This window comes from Cherax quadricarinatus, chromosome 14 (genome assembly GCF_038502225.1).
Source record: "Cherax quadricarinatus isolate ZL_2023a chromosome 14, ASM3850222v1, whole genome shotgun sequence".
NCBI lineage: Eukaryota > Metazoa > Arthropoda > Malacostraca > Decapoda > Parastacidae > Cherax > Cherax quadricarinatus.
Window position 1 is genome coordinate 12,171,802 of NC_091305.1, and position 25,000 is coordinate 12,196,801.

General features: G+C 42.6%; 1 protein-coding gene across 5 annotated transcripts in view; it reads left to right on the top strand.

Moving 5' to 3' along the window:
• LOC128695394 (SET and MYND domain-containing protein 4-like) overlaps nucleotides 1-25,000 on the top strand; it is a 415,476-nt gene that overhangs the window by 174,235 nt on the left and 216,241 nt on the right. The window lies entirely within an intron of this gene.

Genomic DNA, 25,000 nt, shown 5'->3' on the forward strand with positions numbered 1-25,000 from the left:
GCAGCAAGACGGAGCCGCTCAGTCTGGGTACTTCATAGTTATAACGACGTCCCCACCCCCTGTTTCCCCTACTTCCCCATCTCCACCTCCCTCACCTCATCCTTCACCCCACCATCTCTGCCTTAGTTTTCTTTGCACGTCTCTTTCCTTCCCTCCTGCCCCTCCTTCCTTCGTCTGCTACGACGCGGTCTTCAGAGACCTCAGTGATTCTTCCTTCCCTTCCTTCCCAGTCACACACTTATGTGCATGACGTTTCGGTCCGTCCTAGACCATTATCAAGTCGGGACTTCATGATGGTTAGTTGTTAACTAGGTTTATTGTGAATTGTTGCAGCCACGGTGTTGTGGTTTGCTCTTCCTCTCTGCATGACTTCCCTATCCTTGTGTCCTCTACCCTGCTTTTCCTTCTTTCCACTTTTTCCTTCCCTACCCTCTCTTCCTCCGTCCTTTTCTTCCCTCCGTCCCCTCATTTCTGGTTTACTTCCGGGTTCTCCCTCTTCCCCTCCCCCGTCTCTTTCGCCGTATCATCCCTGTCGCAGCTTCCCTTTGCGCAATCCCTGCCACTACCGCAGTTTCCCTGCAACATCCCTGCTGCATCACCCGTCTTTCCCACAGCAACCTCCCTGCTTCCGCACATCAGCAGCCTGTGATTTGGAAGCACCATCACGTACTCTGTCGCACCCTCTGGTGTTCACACCTCTAGTGTTGAGGTGTTCATACAAGTGTACCAACCTTCCTGTCTGGTGTTGAGGTGCTCACACAAGCGTACCAACCTTCCTGTCTAGTGTTGAGGTGCTTCTGTCCTTCACATTAACACTCGTCACTTCAAAATATTTGATATGGAGAGAAAAAAATCTTTGTTTCGAACGTTCTTTCCTATGGTCTCTTGAACCACTTTGATGATTCTTGTATACTCTCTTGATATTGTTCTTCCACCTCTGTGATGTTCAACTCCTTCCTAAGATTGTTATTCCACCTCTGTAATGTTCAACTCCTACCTCATATTGGTGTTCCACCTCTGTGATGTTCAACTCCTTCCTAAGATTGTTATTCCACCTCTGTAATGTTCAACTCCTTCCTCAGGTTGTTCCACCTCTGTGATGATCCACTTGCTAACATAGGTCATTACCTCGTAGGCTAACTCGAGTTGACCTCTAGATGACCCGAGTTGACCCTAGATGACCCAAGTTGACCGTGAGTGACCCGAATTGACAAGGGCTGGACCCAGGTATCGCCATCTTTTCTTCTAATTTCCGAGACACTTCCTGCTTGAGGAAGAGGACAGCCTTCACGAGTATGTTGTTTGTGTTTGTGAGGTCTGTGTTACCTTCATCTCCTTGTTTTGCCTAGGAGTCCTTCCTCTGAAATTCCCATTATGTGTTCCCATCATCATCTTGTGATGCTTGAGAGTCCTGGAGTCTGTTCTCATCATCTCGTGTTGCCTGAGAGTTCTGGAGGTCTGTTCCCCTTGTGTTCTTCGGGTTCTTGGCACTAAAATAGCGTCTGGTATCTCCTTCGTCGCCCAAAACATTCCTCTGGCAGAATTGGGTCTCGTTAGCGGGCCCTTCACGAAGTAATTGGCTGGGTGCGTTCCTCCGGGCACCATCCTCTCAATGTTTCTGACTCAGGCGGGAAATTAGAGTAATCACCTGATCTCTGCCCTTTGCTGCCACGCCGCGTCCTAATGTGCCTTCACTGTATTTTATATCTTTTGTATCATGTGTGATGCTGGAAACGTGGCGAGGGAAGATACCAGGCGTGTGTGTGTGTGTGTGTTTGAGAGAGTTACCATTTATCTAAGGCATTTGTCGATAGACTCCGTATTCCCCCTGTCTTCAGTGCTTTCTATTTCCCACCGAAGACGTTTTCATTGTTTTAGTATTTCTTCGTTGTTCCTCTGTCTCATGTCTGGTATCCATTGGTATGCCTTCAGACTTTTTCAATTTTTTTTTTCAGCTGTGTACACCATATTACAGTTGCATATATTCTCATTTTGGCCTAACATACATTATGACTTAAGAGTCAGACCATGTAACGCTGCGTGTGTGAAGGCTGCCTTGAAGTATATCAGTGTTGTATACGAGGTTCTCAGTACTGCGTTCATGTTCTCTTGAGAGTGTGGCTTAGGATCACTTCTGTGTCTCTGATGTTTCTAATGTTGTATCAGTCTGTATTCTCTTCATGAGGTCTGTCATCTGTGCCTGTGTACACATACGTGTGTGAACGCACATGTGTATATACACATATCTGAGTAGATACACACGTGTGAGGACACATGTACGTTTAAGTACACACATTTGTATGCTTCTCTTATATACCTGTAGTTGCTGTAGAGCGTCCGCAAACCCTTGTTTTCTCATGTGTGATTATAACATTACCTTTACTGGCTTATAGATTTCTTACTACCTTATTGTAAGACCTATTCTTGTGTGTTGTAAGTGTGTATACTTATACACCTGTTGTGAGTGCAGTTGAGTATATTCATAAACCTGTTGCGGGGTGTTGTGTGTGTGTCCTTAAGTCATATTATCACTGTTGTATGTGTGTGTGTGTGTGTGTGTGTGTGTGTGTGTTTCACATCCGTGTGTCCCTCGCAGCCCGGCCCGTGGCCAGACTTGCCTGTTAACTGCCAGAGTGTGTTGTATGACGTTTATTTTGTAATATCGCTCTTTACCGTGTTCTTTACGTCTGATATTGTAGTGTCGCAGCCATACTGACGCCATACATTGTGTTTTTACGTGTTCCAGTGTGGCACTGTATTGACGCAAGTTATTGTATTGTTTGAATGTAATTCCTGCCACTTACGCAAATGGTATCTTGTGTTGCGTATGAGCGTGTGACTTAGAGTGATGTAAACTTACTCATCTGTGTTTCTTTGTGTTGCTTTTGACTTTCTTATTAATTGTCTCGTATTATATTATTGACTTGTGTTATGAGTTCCTCCCCCCCCCTTCCTTTCTCCTGTATTGTTGCATAATTTGAGTGTATTTGATCACATTTCATGTACTTTTGTGTGTGATTTTGTTGTTGGTACATGAACTATCGAGTGTTTTGACAAGTTTTATGGGATATGTTTATAAATCTTTAAAAAGTATGTAAATATATAGTTATTCTGTAGCAGGATTTTTTTTGGAGATATTTCTATAGTCATATTTTTGACGTGATAATAACTGCATTATGTGTACAAACACCCACGGTACAGTGTACACTTGTGAATGCGTACATATGTAGGTGTGTACATGTACCGTGCAGTGGTTAGTGTATAGGGGAATGATGATTGCCCTGGTGCTGACCTGTGGTCAGCAAGGTACATACAAGTACCTGAGTGTATTTCACAGGTTCTTAAGAGAGGAAGCAGCGAGTCACTTACTACCCTCAGGTAAGTCCATTTTCTGTCGTATTTATCTTCATATTATTCTGCTAAATTGTAGATATCAACCATTTCGCCATATTTGTATTAAAAATTTTGGATAGATTTTGCTGGGCTCAATAATCTAAAAATAATGTTCTCCTTATGGTTATATTACTTAGCTCTGGTGCTCGTACTTGTGACTGCGTCGGAGTTGCTGCAAATACAAGTATTTTGTCACGAGTAAAGTAAATGTTGAGGTGTGTGCCGCTGAGTGTGTAACTCTTGTGTCTAGTTTATATTACTGAGAGCTGAGATTAAATTTCTTAGTGAAATATCATTTTGTACACAAATAGCCCGCACATAGGAGAGAGAAGCTTACGACTACGTTTCGACCCGACTTAGACCATTTACAAAGTCACACTCGTTATTTGTTTATTGTTGCAGTTTCGGTATTGTGCCGTTTTCTTCTTTAACATAGTGTAGTCTGAACGTTATCTGTTCTTAATGGCTCTTTAGTGATATATATTATAAGAAAAGTTGAGTAATGACCCGGTGTGTTGTCGATCATTGTTCCTCAGTTAAGTGATGTAGATATATTTGCTAAATTTAGTCAAGTCTGGAAGAAGATGCATTAGTTATTCTGGCTCTTTAGTAAGTAAAGACATTAACACACAGGAGTACATACTGTGTAGGAAGGTTGTAACTTGAGTACCATTGGGGTAGGCAATGTTAACATTAAAGTTACCTGCAGTAATCAGGTGATTTTTGTTAAATTTGTTATTTATGTTGAGATTAGTAAGACTATTATTGAAATTTAATACGAGTGTCGTAGGAGCTTCGAATAGACTACATATCCTTTCGTAACTGATGTCTTGAAGATATTATTGGTAAACTGAGCAAATATATCTTCACCATAGGCAGAGTTAGTGTTTATGATGTTGCTACATGGTATTTCATTAGTGTAATAGATTGCGATACCTTCCCTTTGTTCCGTGGTGTACAGGGATGAGTGGCTGTGTAGCCGGCTATGTTGACTTTGGCTAATTCTCTGTTAATATTACGAAAGAAAAGTTATGTTATTACCCCGGGAAAGCACTGACACTATCTCAGTGTTTACTGAGAGATCTAACATCTTGCATTAACGTTGGTAGAAATTACCAACTAATGCGACATTTTATTGTGGCAACGTTTCGCTCTCCAGGAACTTTGTCGAGCTTGTAATAAAGTTGGTAGATGGCTTGATAAAGCTCCTGGAGAGCGAAACGTTGCCACAATAAATGTCACATTAGTTGCACTTGTGTCCTTTTACTTTACATTTTGTCGAGCTTGACAAAGCTCCTGGAGACAAACAATAAAATGTTGCATTAGTTGCATATTGACTGTACACAGTCATATTCTTATTATCAAGGACATACTGATCATAGTTGGCAGTATAATAACCTCAGTTGTGACAACACGAGAACTGTTGTTATGCCCATTGGTTATTAAATTTAGCTCTAGATCAATATTATCTTATAATACTGAAGTGTTTAGCTGAACCTAGAGTGAGAGAAAATATAGCGATTTTAAAGAAGCGTAAAAAATTTAGTGAAAGTTTATATCGAACCCAAAAAAAAAAAAAAATGCTCGTTTAAATAAAACTAACTTAAGAAAATCACGAGACGCACAGACTAACTACTAGTTTATAAACTATAGTGCGAAGCCATTTTACTAATGTGTGGATTTTAGAGTTAATATGTTCTAGTAATTAGAGGCAAACAGGTCATTGAACACTGCTAGTGAGACATAGCTAGTGTCACTGAACACTGCTAGTGAGACATAGCTAGTGTCACTGAACACTGCTAGTGAGACATAGCTGGTGTCACTGAACACTGCTAGTGAGACATAGCTGGTGTCGCTGAACACTGCTAGTGAGACATAGCTAGTGTCACTGAACACTGCTAGTGAGACATAGCTAGTGTCACTGAACACTGCTAGTGAGACATAGCTAGTGTCACTGAACACTGCTAGTGAGACATAGCTAGTGTCACTGAACACTGCTAGTGAGACATAGCTAGTGTCACTGAACACTGCTAGTGAGACATAGCTAGTGTCACTGAACACTGCTAGTGAGACATAGCTAGTGTCACTGAACACTGCTAGTGAGACATAGCTGGTGTCACTGAACACTGGTAGTGAGACATAGCTAGTGTCACTGAACACTGCTAGTGAGACATAGCTAGTGTCGCTGAACACTGCTAGTGAGACATAGCTGGTGTCGCTGAACACTGCTAGTGAGACATAGCCAGTGTCACTGAACACTGCTAGTGAGACATAGCCAGTGTCACTGAACACTGCTAGTGAGACATAGCCAGTGTCACTGAACACTGCTAGTGAGACATAGCCAGTGTCACTAAACACTGCTAGTGAGACATAGCTGGTGTCACTGAACACTGCTAGTGAGACATAGCCAGTGTCACTGAACACTGCTAGTGAGACATAGCCAGTGTCACTAAACACTGCTAGTGAGACATAGCCAGTGTCACTGAACACTGCTAGTGAGACATAGCCAGTGTCACTGAACACTGCTAGTGAGACATAGCCAGTGTCACTGAACACTGCTAGTGAGACATAGCCAGTGTCACTAAACACTGCTAGTGAGACATAGCCAGTGTCACTGAACACTGCTAGTGAGACATAGCCAGTGTCACTGAACACTGCTAGTGAGACATAGCCAGTGTCACTGAACACTGCTAGTGAGACATAGCCAGTGTCACTGAACACTGCTAGTGAGACATAGCCAGTGTCACTGAACACTGCTAGTGAGACATAGCCAGTGTCACTAAACACTGCTAGTGAGACATAGCTGGTGTCACTGAACACTGCTAGTGAGACATAGCCAGTGTCACTGAACACTGCTAGTGAGACATAGCCAGTGTCACTAAACACTGCTAGTGAGACATAGCCAGTGTCACTGAACACTGCTAGTGAGACATAGCCAGTGTCACTAAACACTGCTAGTGAGACATAGCTGGTGTCACTGAAGACTGCTTTGCTAGTCAGACATAGCCAGTGTTACTGAACACTGCTAGTGAGACATAGCCAGTGTCACTGAACACTGCTAGTGAGACATAGCTGGTGTCACTGAAGACTGCTTTGCTAGTCAGACATAGCCAGTGTCACTGAACACTGCTAGTGAGACATAGCCAGTGTCACTGAACACTGCTAGTGAGACATAGCTGGTGTCACTGAAGACTGCTTTGCTAGTCAGACATAGCCAGTGTCACTGAACACTGCTAGTGAGACATAGCCAGTGTCACTGAACACTGCTAGTGAGACATAGCCAGTGTCATTGAGCACTGGTTGTGAGACATAGCCAGTGTCACTGAACACTGCTAGTGAGACATAGCTGGTGTCACTGAACACTGCTAGTGAGACATAGCTGGTGTCACTGAACACTGCTAGTGAGACATAGCCAGTGTCACTGAACACTGCTAGTGAGACATAGCCAGTGTCACTGAACACTGCTAGTGAGACATAGCCAGTGTCACTAAACACTGCTAGTCAGACATAGCCAGTATCACTGAGCACTGCTAGTGAGACATAGCCAGTGTCACTGAACACTGCTAGTGAGACATAGCTGGTGTCACTGAACACTGCTAGTGAGACATAGCTGGTGTCACTGAACACTGCTAGTGAGACATAGCCAGTGTCACTGAGCACTGCTAGTGAGACATAGCCAGTGTCACTGAACACTGCTAGTGAGACATAGCCAGTGTCACTGAACACTGCTAGTGAGACATAGCCAGTGTCAATGAGCACTGCTAGTGAGACATAGCCAGTGTCACTGAACACTGCTAGTGAGACATAGCCAGTGTCACTGAACACTGCTAGTGAGACATAGCCAGTGTCACTGAACACTGCTAGTGAGACATAGCCAGTGTCACTGAACACTGCTAGTGAGACATAGCCAGTGTCACTTAACACTGCTAGTGAGACATAGCCAGTGTCACTGAACACTGCTAGTGAGACATAGCCAGTGTCACTGAACACTGCTAGTGAGACATAGCTAGTGTCACTGAACACTGCTAGTGAGACATAGCCAGTGTCACTGAACACTGCTAGTGAGACATAGCCAGTGTTACTGAACACTGCTAGTGAGACATAGCCAGTGTCACTGAACACTGCTAGTGAGACATAGCCAGTGTCACTGAACACTGCTAGTGAGACATAGCTGGTGTCGCTTAACACTGCTAGTGAGACATAGCTGGTGTCACTGAACACTGCTAGTGAGACATAGCTAGTGTCACTGAACACTGCTAGTGAGACATAGCTAGTGTCACTGAACACTGCTAGTGAGACATAGCTGGTGTCGCTGAACACTGCTAGTGAGACATAGCTGGTGTCACTGAACACTGCTAGTGAGACATAGCTAGTGTCACTGAACACTGCTAGTGAGACATAGCTGGTGTCACTGAACACTGCTAGTGAGACATAGCTAGTGTCACTGAACACTGCTAGTGAGACATAGCTAGTGTCACTGAACACTGCTAGTGAGACATAGCCAGTGTCACTGAACACTGCTAGTGAGACATAGCTAGTGTCACTGAACACTGCTAGTGAGACATAGCCAGTGTCACTGAGAACTGCTAGTGAGACATAGCCAGTGTCACTGAACACTGCTAGTGAGACATAGCCAGTGTCACTGAACACTGCTAGTGAGACATAACAAGTGTCACTGAGCACTGCTAGTGAGACATAGCCAGTGTCACTGAACACTGCTAGTGAGACATAGCCAGTGTCACTGAACACTGCTAGTGAGACATAGCCAGTGTCACTGAACACTGCTAGTGAGACATAGCCAGTGTCACTGAACACTGCTAGTGAGACATAGCCAGTGTCACTGAACACTGCTAGTGAGACATAGCCAGTGTCACTGAACACTGCTAGTGAGACATAGCCAGTGTCACTGAACACTGGTAGTGAGACATAGCTAGTGTCACTGAACACTGCTAGTGAGACATAGCCAGTGTCACTGAACACTGCTAGTGAGACATAGCCAGTGTCACTGAACACTGCTAGTGAGACATAGCCAGTGTCACTGAACACTGCTAGTGAGACATAGCCAGTGTCACTGAACACTGCTAGTGAGACATAGCTAGTGTCACTGAACACTGCTAGTGAGACATAGCCAGTGTCACTGAACACTGCTAGTGAGACATAGCCAGTGTCACTGAACACTGCTAGTGAGACATAGCCAGTGTCACTAAACACTGCTAGTGAGACATAGCTGGTGTCACTGAAGACTGCTTTGCTAGTCAGACATAGCCAGTGTCACTGAACACTGCTAGTGAGACATAGCCAGTGTCACTGAACACTGCTAGTGAGACATAGCCAGTGTCATTGAGCACTGGTTGTGAGACATAGCCAGTGTCACTGAACACTGCTAGTGAGACATAGCTGGTGTCACTGAACACTGCTAGTAAGACATAGCCAGTGTCACTGAACACTGCTAGTGAGACATAGCTGGTGTCACTGAACACTGCTAGTGAGACATAGCCAGTGTCACTGAACACTGCTAGTGAGACATAGCTGGTGTCACTGAACACTGCTAGTGAGACATAGCCAGTGTCACTGAACACTGCTAGTGAGACATAGCCAGTGTCACTGAACACTGCTAGTGAGACATAGCCAGTGTCACTAAACACTGCTAGTCAGACATAGCCAGTATCACTGAGCACTGCTAGTGAGACATAGCCAGTGTCACTGAACACTGCTAGTGAGACATAGCTGGTGTCACTGAACACTGCTAGTGAGACATAGCTGGTGTCACTGAACACTGCTAGTGAGACATAGCTGGTGTCACTGAACACTGCTAGTGAGACATAGCCAGTGTCACTGAGCACTGCTAGTGAGACATAGCCAGTGTCACTGAACACTGCTAGTGAGACATAGCCAGTGTCACTGAACACTGCTAGTGAGACATAGCCAGTGTCAATGAGCACTGCTAGTGAGACATAGCCAGTGTCACTGAACACTGCTAGTGAGACATAGCCAGTGTCACTGAACACTGCTAGTGAGACATAGCCAGTGTCACTGAACACTGCTAGTGAGACATAGCCAGTGTCACTGAACACTGCTAGTGAGACATAGCCAGTGTCACTTAACACTGCTAGTGAGACATAGCCAGTGTCACTGAACACTGCTAGTGAGACATAGCCAGTGTCACTGAACACTGCTAGTGAGACATAGCTAGTGTCACTGAACACTGCTAGTGAGACATAGCCAGTGTCACTGAACACTGCTAGTGAGACATAGCCAGTGTCACTGAACACTGCTAGTGAGACATAGCCAGTGTCACTGAACACTGCTAGTGAGACATAGCCAGTGTCACTGAACACTGCTAGTGAGACATAGCTAGTGTCACTGAACACTGCTAGTGAGACATAGCCAGTGTCACTGAACACTGCTAGTGAGACATAGCCAGTGTCACTGAACACTGCTAGTGAGACATAGCTAGTGTCACTGAACACTGCTAGTGAGACATAGCTAGTGTCACTGAACACTGCTAGTGAGACATAGCCAGTGTCACTAAACACTGCTAGTGAGACATAGCCAGTGTCACTGAACACTGCTAGTGAGACATAGCCAGTGTCACTGAACACTGCTAGTGAGACATAGCCAGTGTCACTGAACACTGCTAGTGAGACATAGCTAGTGTCACTGAACACTGCTAGTGAGACATAGCCAGTGTCACTGAACACTGCTAGTGAGACATAGCCAGTGTCACTGAACACTGCTAGTGAGACATAACCAGTGTCACTGAACACTGCTAGTGAGACATAGCCAGTGTCACTGAACACTGCTAGTGAGACATAGCTAGTGTCACTGAACACTGCTAGTGAGACATAGCTAGTGTCACTGAACACTGCTAGTGAGACATAGCCAGTGTCACTAAACACTGCTAGTGAGACATAGCCAGTGTCACTGAACACTGCTAGTGAGACATAGCCAGTGTCACTAAACACTGCTAGTGAGACATAGCTGGTGTCACTGAACACTGCTAGTCAGACATAGCTGGTGTCACTGAACACTGCTAGTGAGACATAGCTGGTGTCACTAAACACTGCTAGTGAGACATAGCTGGTGTCACTGAACACTGCTAGTGAGACATAGCTGGTGTCACTGAACACTGCTAGTCAGACATAGCTGGTGTCACTGAACACTGCTAGTCAGACATAGCTGGTGTCACTAAACACTGCTAGTGAGACATAGCTGGTGTCACTGAACACTGCTAGGCAGACATAGCTGGTGTCACTGAACACTGCTAGTCAGACATAGCTGGTGTCACTGAACACTGCTAGTCAGACATAGCTGGTGTCACTGAACACTGCTAGTCAGACATAGCCAGTGTCACTGAACACTGCTAGTGAGACATAGCTGGTGTCACTGAACACTGCTAGTCAGACATAGCTGGTGTCACTGAACACTGCTAGTCAGACATAGCCAGTGTCACTGAACACTGCTAGTCAGACATAGCCAGTGTCACTGAACACTGCTAGTGAGACATAGCCAGTGTCACTGAACACTGCTAGTGAGACATAGCCAGTGTCACTAAACACTGCTAGTCAGACATAGCCAGTATCACTGAGCACTGCTAGTTAGACATAGCCAGTATCACTGAGCACTGGTAGTGAGACATAGCCAGTGTCACTAAACACTACTAGTGAGACATAGCCAGTGTCACTAAACACTGCTAGTGAGACATAGCCAGTATCACTGAGCACTGCTAGTGAGACATAGCCAGTGTCACTAAACACTACTAGTGAGACATAGCCAGTGTCACTAAACACTACTAGTGAGACATAGCCAGTGTCACTAAACACTACTAGTGAGACATAGCCAGTGTCACTAAACACCGCTAGTGAGACATAGCCAATTTCACTAAACACTACTAGTGAGACATAGCCAGTGTCACTAAACACTGCTAGTGAGACATAGCCAGTGTCACTAAACACTGCTAGTCAGACATGGTCAGTGTCACTAAACACTGCTAGTCAGACATAGCCAGTGTCACTAAACACTACTAGTGAGACATAGCCAGTGTCACTAAACACTGCTAGTCAGACATCCAGTGTCACTAAACACTACTAGTGAGACATAGCCAGTGTCACTAAACACTGTTAGTCAGACATAGCCAGTGTCACTAAACACTGCTAGTCAGACATGGCCAGTGTTACTAAACACTGTTAGTCAGACATAGCCAGTGTCACTAAACACTGCTAGTCAGACATGGCCAGTGTCACTAAACACTACTAGTGAGACATAGCCAGTGTCACTAAACACTGCTAGTCAGACATGGCCAGTGTCACTAAACACTGCTAGTCAGACATAGCCAGTGTCACTAAACACTGCTAGTCAGACATGGCCAGTGTCACTAAACACTACTAGTGAGACATAGCCAGTGTCACTAAACACTGCTAGTCAGACATAGCCAGTGTCACTAAACACTACTAGTGAGACATAGCCAGTGTCACTAAACACTGCTAGTGAGACATAGCCAGTGTCACTAAACACTGGCCATGTCTGACAAAGCACTAATGAACTACCTGGTTCACTTTTATTTTTAATTTGTGAGAGCCAATGGCACAGGTTCTGTTGCTTTATTGTAAGCCATAGAAACATGTCTTTCCTTGCAGGTTTATGAGAGTGGGTATGGGGATATGAGAGGGATAGGAGGAAGGAAGGAGAAGGGTGAGGTGGATAGAAGAGAGAGAGAGAGAGAGAGAGAGAGAGAGAGAGAGAGAGCAAGGGGAAGATGAGAGCAGTGAGAGTGGTTGTGTGAGGGACAGTGTGTTCTTCATGGCTCTAAGATACACTCCCTGTTATTTATTGAACTAGTATCATTATCGTGTTACACACACACACACACACACACACACACACACACACACACACACACTGTACACTGTGTATGTTAGGCCCATACTGGAGTATGCAGCACCAGTCTGGAACCCACACCTGGTCAAGCACGTCAAGAAGTTAGAGAAAGTACAAAGGTTTGCAACAAGGCTAGTCCCAGAGCTCAAGGGAATGTCGTACGAGGAAAGGTTAAGGGAAATCGGACTGACGACACTGGAGGACAGAAGGGTCAGGAGAGACATGATAACGACATACAAGATACTGCGGGGAATAGACAAGGTGGACAGAGATAGGATGTTCCAGAGAGGGGACACAGGGACAAGGGGTCACAACTGGAAGCTGAAGACTCAGACGAGTCACAGGGACGTTAGGAAGTATTTCTTCAGTCATAGAGTTGTCAGCAAGTGGAATAGCCTAGCAAGTGAAGTACTGGAGGCAGGAACCATACATAGTTTTAAGAAGAGGTATGACAAAGCTCAGGAAGCAGAGAGAGAGAGAGAGGACCCAGTAGCGATCAGTGAAGAGGCGGGGCCAGGAGCTGAGTCTCGACCCCTGCAACCACAATTAGGTGAGTACAATTAGGTGAGTACACACACACACACACAGGAGGAGAGGTTAAGGGATCTCAACCTGACAACACTGGAGGACAGGAGAGATAGTTAGGACATGATATACCTTACCTTATAACTTTGAAGAGTTCTGAGAGTTTAACTGCTCTCGGAGCCCGTCATGCGCCAGGCTTGTCTGGTTCTTGCCTGGTCAACCAGGCTGTTGCTGCTGGAGGCCCGCTGCCCCACATATTCATCATAGCCTGGTTGATCTGACACCGGGTAAAGATACTTGTTCAGTTTCCTCTTGAAGGCTTCTACACTTGTTCCAGCCGTGTTTCTGATATCTTCTGGTAAGATGTTGAATAGTCTGGGACCCCGGATGTTGATACAGTGTTCCCTTATTGTCCCCACCGTACCCCTGCTCCTCACTGGGTTTATTTTACACTTTCTCCCATATCTCTCACTCCAGTATGTTGTTATGGAAGTGTGCAGATTTGGAACCAGGCCCTCGAGTACTTTCCAGGTGTATATTATCATGTATCTCTCTCTCCTCCGCTCCAGTGAGTATATGTTCAAGGCTTGAAGGCGTTCCTAGTAATTTATGTGCTTTACTGGCTCAATGTGAGCCGTAAACGATCTCTGTATATGATAACGACATATGAAATACTGAGAGGAATTGACAGCTGGAAGTTGAAAACTCAGACGAGTCACAGGATTGTTAGGAAATACTTCTTCAGCCATAGAGTTGTCAGGAAGTGGTAGAATCTGGAGAGTGATGTGGCAGAGGCAGGATCCATACATAGCTTTAAGAAGAAGTTCGATAAAGCTCATGGAGAAGGGAGAGAGTGGACCTAGTACCGATCAACGAAGAGGCGGGGCCAGGAGCTATGAATCGACCCCTGCAACCACAAACGCAAGCATATACGTACGCACCCACACAACGGGATGAGTTGTTTGTAGACATGGAAGAAAGGATTCAGAAATAATAGAAGAAAAAACTAAGAAAATGATCAAAGTAATGAAAGAGGAGGCAGGAAACAGGACGACGATCCTACCAGATGAGATAAATATATTTACTGAGGATGCCAAGCAACAGGAAGAATGATCTCCCATCGTCTTGCCTTGCCTTGCCTTGCCTTGCCTTCCTCACGAGAATTATATTATTATATTCATAAGCAGGAGCAACCTGCAAGAGACATACCGAGCCTGGAGACTGGAAGGGCTGGGTGATCGGTTTTATTATGAGTAAGGGGAGGATAACTTCAATTTCTCGGATCAAGAGAAGTTTACTGGCATCAAAGCACTCACCTTGTAGGGTGCAGCACGAAATATAAGGAAGCTTAGAGCTATATTAAAAGGGCTATGGAGGCATCATAGACATAGGAGAGCCAGGCTACTGGAAAGGCCATCGAAAAGGCCATCGAAAAGGTCAGCGAGAAAGCCAGCGGAAAGGGTAACGGAGTAGAATGAGGGCGATGCAAATAGGGACAGATGGTTAGATTCGCAGGGTGACAAGAGAATGAGAAAAAAGGAGGGAGGAATTAAGGAGGAAGAGATTGGTGTTAAAGGTGAGGCTTCTTTTAAGTCAACAACTTGAGTGCACCATCAACGTGCAGGAAAATGGCAGTCTTAGTTTTTTCATTATAACATCAGTATTGCCAGCGCCAGAGATCAATGACCGTCAAGATGAGAAATAATCTCCCGCGTATCTATCCTTCTTTTCAAAGTAACAAAAAAGTTCCAAGCACTCTACGCTCACCTCTGAAGATAATCTTTTTATTCCCTCAATACTTCTATATCTTCACATTGAACTTTTCCAGTCTGAACTTTCAGAGGACGTTAGGGAGAGTTATCGTTTTACAACGCTGCTTCGGGAGAATCCTTTCCCAGAGGTGTTCACTTGTTGTTGATGTATCCATATTTGTTCGTTAAAACAGTTGTTTCTCAGATGGCTGGAGCGTGTATTTCTTGTCATTCTTACTAACAGTTGCTGTCTGTTGTAGTTCATAAGAACAATATGTAAGCTGAACAGTTACGCAATTGACACGATGTGTAGTTTCCTCTTCACTGTCTATTAATCATATCTAAAGTGAGCACACTGGGGATAAAAGAATGTGCTCTTAAAGGAAGATGAACGCTATCACTATACACATTTTTTTTTCAGCTTTTCAATGCAAAGTCTGTTACTAATTGTTAACTTTGAATATTAACAGAGATGACCAAGTCAACTCATTGTTTTGATTAATTCAGCATTCCACGTCAGAGTTTTGATAACCCTAAGGATTAGTATGAATTCGAATAACACTGACAAGTCACATCATTGATAATGTCTTCAGCAATGAACCATGATAGCTCATTGGCGCGAGCTGAGGACTCTTGTTTACTACTAAACAGGACATTACAATATTGCATTACAAGATCACGTAAGTAAAATGTCCGGTTGACTTCTTCAAGGTACAAGGTATGAATGCTTCAGTTCATTCCACTTTACATTTCGTCAGACAACAACTGTGTTGCCTAATTTATCAGTGATTCTTTTCATTGTTATATGTCGTCTGTTTCAAGTTTTCTTTTTAACTACAAAATCAACACACTAATCCAAGAAATAAACTGTCCATTCTGTCAGGCGACGATCCACTATGAAAATTGTAATTTTATAGTATGTAATATGTTGTGACTGTAGGCTACTGCTGCGATGCACTAAAAAGATTATTATTACAGGTAAGTAAACCACGGAACGGGTGGTGTTTGAACCCATGGAAGAAATTCCTAAAACTATTACATGCAAGTAAACCACGGAACGGGTGGGGTTTGAACCCATGGGAAGAAATTTCTAAAACTCCAGGCCAGTGCGTTAACCACTCGGCCATCTGACTCTAATAAGATTATTAATCTATCTAGGTATATTCCTACACTAAAGGGAAGTTAGCATGGGCCACCACTGTGACCACAAATGCAGGTTTTTACAGATGAATCACCCACCAGCATGCCTGTGGTGAACTCTGGCTAAAGTCCCCTCAAAGCCGTCATCATGACAGTGGTGCCCATGCTAACTTCATTGTTTGTTTATATACTTTGCTGCTGACAGGAGATGTATCTTTTATATGTTTCGCCGTTGAATGTGTATATGTGAGCGCCATGTTTTATGTTACACCGCGGAATGTAAATGAATAGGACCTTTGTACGTTAGACTGTGAAGTGTGTATGAACACGCCTTGTTGTAAAGAATGTCTCGAGTTCTCCGCGCTGTATTTAACTGCAGTCTGTTTTTTACTGTCAGTGACTGAGTGAATTCTGACTTGCATTTTCTATGATGGTGATTATTGGAAGCAACAGTCAGAATTTCTCTTGCATACGTTTGACAGTCTGTTAAAACTTGTCTTACTGCCGCAACGCTTAGAGAATGGAAGGTAACCAGGTTTGATACGAGGAAGGATAGGATAGAGTAACTCTAATTCCTTGGAAAAGTAGTGGAGGGTCTGGTTTCAAATCTGGCTCTGAAGTAGCTCCTTACAATGGCTTTTAGGAGGCTCGGCAGACGGTGTAAGATAGCCTTGATTGACAAGCAGAGGTGTAAAAAAAAGTATACTGAGATGCGGCTCAGTGATCATATAAGTTTACCTGAAGATGATGCATGAGTCACCGCCCTGAGGGTCGTCCAAGACCAAGCCTCCTGGTTGATGACCTGAGCAGCCAGGCTATAGCCGTATGCAGTCTACCCTAGGTATTACATTCAGGCTGATTAGGAACTGACTTGAGGAACTTATCCAGTTCCTTCTCCAGGACGGTTAGGGAGGTCTGTGGGTAAGTCCTTTAAAAATATGAAAGATGTTGAAAATTTTTAGTCCTTTTACACTTGTCTAGTTTCCACTAGTGTAGCCATTGTAACCTTGTCTCTTGCACTCTTAGGGAGTAATGTGGGAACAATCCCTCCAGACATTTACAGGTATAAATGGAGTATTTTTCTCTCCAAAGTTCCAAGAAGTACAGTTCAAGAGACAGAGGCATTCTTAATAATTTAGTTGCTTGACTGAATTTATAAGGGCACTGAAGGTACTTTCTCCAGTTCTGCGTTTTTGTCTGCTTTAAAAGAGGGTTGTTAGTACGCAGCAGTATTTTTTTTTGGTTTGGCATCTCTGTTCTGAAGGTTCTAATTATCTGAATTGTCATTTCCTGTCGTTGTGATAGTGAATCTGTTGTGGCCCCCGTCTTCTTGAACCGTAGAGGGAGCTTCTCTCTCTAACATTTATCTTCATTTTAAATTCGTATTATATATACAATCTTCTCAGCATATTTCAGTAAGGTCATGATTTATTTGATCTCAATTTGTATTAGTTGAATACACCCTTGTTACTGCTTGTGTTTTGCTGTTCAAAACCAGTGTGCATGCAGAGCTGAACATCAGTTAAGTTTTGGTTCGAGTTTGCTGTATTCGACACCGTAAGGTTTAATATCACATCCTCATTGTTTGTGAATATAAAGTCAAGGGTACCTTCTATTCAGATCGGTTCCACAATTTGCTTCCTTAAGGGGAGTTTATGAGTCTCTTAATTATTTGTGTGTGGCATTACCCCCGAAGTGTCTGCCTACCTCCAGGAATGTTTTTGCTGCTGCTGCAGAAAGTTAAGGTGTCTCCAGTAGATCGAATCTCACAAAACATATATATATATATATATATATATATATATATATATATATATATATATATATATATATATATATATATATATATATATATATATATATATATATATATATATATATACATATATAATGTTTTGTGAGATTCGATCTAGTAGAGACAATCTAACTGTCTGCTTGACTCTCTTTAGATTGTTTCTACTTTATGACTTTAGATCTTGTTAAAATAACTATATTTGGGACAATGTATATATACATATCTAATATATACATATTAGATATGTACATATACATTATTTGTACTGTATATATACACTATGTGTACTGTATACATACACTATTAGAGATGTATATATACCCTGTAATTTGTTTATCAATCTCTTGTGTGAAATTAAGTGGGTTCACTGTAACTTTTGTGCTTTTTTACAGGAATTTATAATTTTACTATTTTCAAGAACTATGTGGAGTGTGACAGCGCTGTTTTTGGAGTAATGTCGCAGAGTCGAAATATTGGCGCTCTCTCTTTTGGTTTAGCATTTTCTTCCCCACAGAAAATATACTACCGATCCCTGCAGATTGTTACGCAAACAACCAAGCTATATTTCACGATATTGTCACTTTTTCCATAGCTGTTTCACACGAATATATGACGCTAATGGGCTATAAAAACGGAGACTCTACACACGTGTGTCCTTGCTGCTACAAAACCCTCAGCCTTTTCAACACCCTGCCTTGAAATACTAGGGCCACTTGCTAAACAGATCCTTATATGTCTTCAAGGGAAATTTAACAAATTCCTGGAAATTTTTTCTCGATCAGCCGTGCCAAATACACTTAACAGCCTGACTGATCAGTTCATCAACCAGGAGGCCTGGTCTGAGACTGGGTCGAGGTTAGTGGAGGACCATGAATCCACACCATAAGCACCATAATAAGTCACCACCTCATTCATCACCGTACATCATCACATCATCTCATCACCTTATTTCTTACATTTAGATCACCACCACCATATCATTTTCAACACGTCGCCACCACCATCATTTTCATCACATCCACCACATTACCACCACCACCGTCACTAGACCGTCACTGTTTCCCAGTCTTCCCTTAGTAAGTACCTCCACTTTTCTTTTTTCTGCATTTTTGGTCAACGTAAAGCCACTCCGGCTGGCAAATGCACTGTAATATTCCCAAATATTCGCAAGAGCCCCCGGAATATTCATGGGAGTCCAAGAATGTGAGCAGAAGCTTCTTCATGTGGTATTTTAACGCTGAAGATACGTGAACCTCGTTTCAGAAGTCTTCATTCATGCGTGGCTCTTGTTTCACAAGACTTCGCTCACTCTTCCATGAAGCTGACCAGAGAGCATCGCCTCCCCCGGCACTCACCTACAATAACACTAGTAATGTACACACTCATCTCATTATTTCGGTAATTAAGGTTTTAATTACTAGCAGTCAAATTATATTCGTCGCAGCTGGTAATATCTTTAATAGTTATGGGTAAAGAATTAATTTAAAGAGTATAGTGAATCGTTTACGTCGTCTAAGTGGTCGGATTTTGTAAAGTAATGGAACCAAGAACGCATTGTTTTGATACGGGAACTGGGAAGGGTAAACTCTAATGTAATATGAACATCGAATATTGTATTTTCTTACAGAAGAGAGAACCCAGTGTAAAGAATGAAGGAGGAGGAAGATAAGAGAGTGATAAGATGATTATAAAAGAGTTTGAAGACGCGGGAGTGTCTGTTGAGTTGGGGGGGGGGGGTGCATCAACACTAAGTTATTAAATGTGTAAATGTGTGTTGTGTGTAACATCTGTGACTCATCTGGGGTTTAAGTTCTCATCGTTGAAGGCACCACTCTGTACGCTCATTATCAAATACTCTCGGACATTCTTGTGAAATTACTGTGATACAGTGACTATCTTAATGAAGAGTTAGTTGCCAACAAGTCGTTAGGAGAGACAGTGTATTGTCTGTGATAAAGAAAAAAATCTCAAGTCAGTAGTGTTAAAGTTTACCGCCAGTGTCGTTATTCAGAGCCATTACATGGAAAATTCCTTGCACAGCAGCTAGAGAATATACTTACAAAGTATAACAGTATTATTACCAACAAATTGCAATGAACATCGGTCTTCCCATTTAAGTAAAATAATAATATTAGTGTCGAGTGCCATCATTGAAAACATTTACAAACCGCTGACCAAGAAGTTGCGAAAATATTCCCAGCTAAATCATTGTCATTAATACGATAAGTTTTAATTTGAAATCAACTGAGGTCATATAATACAAAGTAATATCATTTCAGACAATAACTAGCAAACAGGTATTAGAAATTGTAAAACAAAAATGAGAAATAGTACACAGACACTCCCGGTCGTAGATTTAGGACGCAATTATAAAGATTGTAGAAGACATTGTGATAACATAAACGTCTTTTAGGTCAACTCATTAGTCCACTTGCAACAGTTGTGCAGAAAAAAATATGTACAAATTATTGTAAAGTAATATTATCGAACTCATACTGTGGAACAAAACAAGAGTATGTACACACTGGCAGGTCCTCTTGTACAGTGTTTGTAGAATTAGATATATGTGCAACATCTAGGTATCTTTATTTGTAGATGTTTCGCTGTCCAATGGCTTTATCAATACAATACAAAGACATAATGTGAGGTCTGTAGAACTATATACAAAAGAGGAGGTAATCAGTCCCTCTGTCGTCGGGGTTCGTTGGAGATTAGATGGTTGTAGTTAAACACACTGGTTGAATGGTAACACTATATATTGCAGAGTATAAAAGGGGTAGTGGGAGAGAAACAGCCCAGCCTTGCCTGTGTCTTCTATGGGCCTATGCGACCAACTGAGAAAGATCCCAGGAGGGAAGCGCTCACCCAGCCTCACATGACGTCACACAAACTAGTCACTGGGCCTAGCAAGGGGTCGTGTATGTAAAACATGTGGATGGTACTATGATACACAGATGACATAACATATACAGGATCAGCAACTATGCTGACACCTCAGCCTTGGAGTTAGTGAAGAGCACCGTAATATTTAATAATCTGTAGCACAGGCAGGAAGATTGGCACTTTATATATATATATATATATATATATATATATATATATATATATATATATATATATATATATATATATATATATATATATATATATATATATATGCAAAACAACCACTCTGAAAGAATAGAGAAATTCCAAGCGCTTTCGTGACTACTCACATTATCAAGGAACTATGAAAGTGAAGCATCCAAGGAAGCTATATAAGGGCCGCCAATAAAAAGTAGGGGCACCATTGGTACACTAAGAGAAAACACCATAAGTGTCCGGGGCCCAAAACTGTTCAACAGCCTCCCATCAAGCATTAGGGGAATTGCCAATAACCCCCTGGCTGCCTTCAAGAGAGAGCTGGACAGATACCTAAAGTCAGTGCCGGATCAGCCGGGCTGTGGCTCGTACGTCGGACTGCGTGCGGCCAGCAGTAACAGCCTAGTTGATCAGGCCCTGATCCATCGGGAGGCCTGGTCATGGACCGGGCCGCGGGGGCGTTGATCCCCGGAATAACCTCCAGGTAACCTCCAGGTAAGGGGTCCGGCCAGCACCTCACTATCAGACCCCACAACGGTTAAACACGTGACGCGCGGCGAGCCAACTTGGATAGGTTATTCCGGGGATCAACGCCCCCGCGGCCCGGTCCATGACCAGGCCTCCCGATGGATCAGGGCCTGATCAACTAGGCTGTTACTGCTGGCCGCACGCAGTCCGACGTACGAGCCACAGCCCGGCTGATCCGGCACTGACTTTAGGTATCTGTCCAGCTCTCTCTTGAAGGCAGCCAGGGGGTTATTGGCAATTCCCCTAATGCTTGATGGGAGGCTGTTGAACAGTTTTGGGCCCCGGACACTTATGGTGTTTTCTCTTAGTGTACCAATGGCGCCCCTACTTTTTATTGGCGGCCCTTATATAGCTTCCTTGGATGCTTCACTTTCATAGTTCCTTGATAATGTGAGTAGTCACGAAAGCGCTTGGAATTTCTCTATTCTTTCAGAGTGGTTGTTTTGCATATTTTGAAATCACCTGTTTACTGTGATCTTATTGCATATATATATATATATATATATATATATATATATATATATATATATATATATATATATATATATATATATATATATATATATTTATATATATATATATATATATATATATATATATATATATATATATATATATATATATATATATAATGCTCGCGTCAGATGAGGGAAAAGTGCAGCATACAAAGGCATTATCACTGGTAGATGGTATTCCCCAGTGGAAGTAGGTCATACCCAAGGAATGGGCCAGGAGTAAGCAAGAAGGTTGTGGACTCTTGGTACAGAGGACATCTCCACAACCTTCTTGCTTACTCCTGGCCCATCCCTTGGGTATGACCTACTTCCACTGGGGAATCCCACATACCAGTGACCATGCCTTCGTCTGCTGCACGTCCCCTCATCTGACGTCAGTATATGAGCGCCAAACTTCATGCCTGTTTCAGATTCTTCAATACTACGCTGCTCTTCACCAACTCCAAGGCTGAGGGACTGATTACCTCACCTTTTGGATATAGTTCTACAGTCTTCACATTATATCCTTGTATCGATAAAGCCATTGGATGGCGAAACTTCTACAAATTAAGATACCTAGTGTTGCACATGTGTCTGTATCTTCATCTTGTCGGTATTGTATACCATTTATGTACAAGGTTTATAGAATAAAAATGATTTATACGAGCCTGACCCTAGCAATCCTTCAACATCTCCCCCATCCCCGTACCTCTGCATCTTGTTTGACCTGACGCTCCTGACTACACTTGCTGTCTCAGTTTTGACCACTCCCGAGTATGGCCTCAGGTTGCTCGTTTGCCTTGTAAGGCGGCGTGTCAGTGTACTTCGCATACTGCATAAACTCCGGTCCTGGACGAACGTCGAAATTAAGGTTATATACCCGGCAGACACTGTGTCTTGCTTACTAACTCTCTTGGCATACACAGTCCATAAATACAATCCATTAGCCATCTGCTAGAGTAGCTTGAGAATTGTTTTTTGTCATAATCATATCTCCGTGACCCTCTGGTCCTCCAGAGATGTCGTTCCTCAATGTACATTCCTCTCAGCTCTGGAACTAGTCTCATTATGGTTTAAGAAGACACATGAGGAAACACAAGGACATTTATTAAAAAAGGTTTCGGTCGTGGGACCTTGATCACTTCTAACATGCACACATTAAAATGACAGTATATAAGTTAAGCTCTGGAGGTTATGGAGTTTCTTTATATGAGTGATCAGGTGTGAGCTCTACACTGTTGCTCTACACTTGATGACTGGCCTGGCGAGTAGTGGCTTGAATAAATATTTATTTAGGTCCCTGAAGACATTTCTTTGATTTTGAGTCTTGCGAACACAACTGATGTGCTCACCCAGCTGTACACACTATCTTGTTTGTGGGAGTTGTCAGCTCCTGACTGCTTTTTCGTCGGAGTTGTGTCAGCTTTCTGACACTGCTTCTTCGTTTCTAGTGTTTGTGTCCCCACAATTTGCACTAGATGTGGACAGGCCGTATCCCATCGAAGCAGGGTGTCACGAAAAGAAAAACAAAAGTTTCTCTTTTTAACTTCAGTAATGTATACAAGAGAAGGGGTTACTAGCCCCTTGCTCCCGGCATATTAGTCGCCTCTTACGACACAGTAAGGCACCTAAATTACTGAAAACGGTTGAAAGCCCTTGATCTGTATTCTCTGGAGCGCAGGCGAGAGATATACCTAATAATATACACTTTGAAAATCCTAAAGGGATTAGTACCAAACTTGCACACGAAAATCACTCCCTATGACAGCAAAAGACTCGGCAGGAGATACAACATTTCCCCAATGAAAAGCAGGGGTGCCATGAGTACACTGAGAGACAACACAATAAGTTTCCGAGGCCCAAGACTGTTCAACTGCCTCCCAGCATATATATAAGGGGGATTACCAATAGACCCTTGGCTGTCTTCAAGAAGGCACTAGACAGGCACCTAAAGTCAGTACCTGACCAACCGGGCTGTGGTTCGTACGTCAGTTTGCATGCGGTCAGCAGTAACAGCCTGGTTGATCAGACCCTGATCCAACATGAGGCCTGGTCTCAGACCGAGCCGCGGGGGGCGTTGACCCCCAAAACCCTCTCCAGGTAAACTCCAGGTAAACGCATGGCTTACGGAGGAAGAATTCTGTCATCCAAGGACATACGGTGGTGTGGACGCCTCTGAGCTAATTTCATTCTACTCCTTGTTTGGTGTACTAGCCCAGCGAGTAGTATTTTATATTATGGTAACAATACTGCGATTAACCAAGGACTCGAACCCATGCTGCTTTGGCCCTCCTCATGGTGAGCGAAAATACAAAAAAGCAACATGGGTTCGAGTCCTTGGCTAGTCGCAGTGTTGTTATTGATCAGTACCACTCGTTCTTGGTTATAATAATATAAATTATTGCTCGTTGGGCTAGTACACCAAACAGGGAGTAGAATGAAATTAGCTCAGAGGCACCCACACCACCGTATGCCCTCGGATGACGGTAAAACACCTAGCTTGGCTGTTTGCATCATTTTTGTAGGATTGCATGGTCCTTTGGGTTACAGCGTCATGTGTTTTCACTCACCATGAGGCGGGCCAAAGCAGCATGGGTTCGAGTCCTTGGCTAGTCGCAGTGTTCTTATTGATATATATATATATATATATATATATATATATATATATATATATATATATATATATATATATATATATATATATATATGTATATATATATATATATATATATATATATATATATATATATATGCAAGGAATTCGCAAGAGCAGGCGAAATATACACAAACACTGATCTATATTATATATATATATATATATATATATATATATATATATATATATATATATATATATATATATATATATATATATATATATATATATGCAAAACAATCACTGTGAAAGAATAGAGAAATTCCAAGCGCTTTCGTGACTACTCACATTATCAAGGAACAATGAAAGTAAAGCATCAAAGGAGAGTATATAAAGGGGTAGCCCACACCTCACTATCAGATCCCACAACACCTGACGCGAGACAGCAGGCCGCCGGCCGAACTAGAAAATCAATTGGATGGTTAAAATCTCTTACATGAATAAATAGAGCATTGGAATCTTGTCCAGTTCTAATGCTATATTTATGTTGTTTTAATCTTAGTTCGAGATTTTTACCAGTTTGACCGTAATAAACTTTATCGCAAATTTTACAAGGAATCTTATAAACACATCCATCAGCATTTTGGGGGGAATTCTTTATCAAAAGTTTCTTTACTGTATCAAGATTTTTGAATACAACTTTAATATTAAAAGTCTTAAGAAGAGAAGGCATATCAACCAAGTTTTCATGGTAAGGGAGAACCAACATATTTTTAGTTGTAGTAGCAACTTTAAAAGATTTATCAATTACATTTCTTGG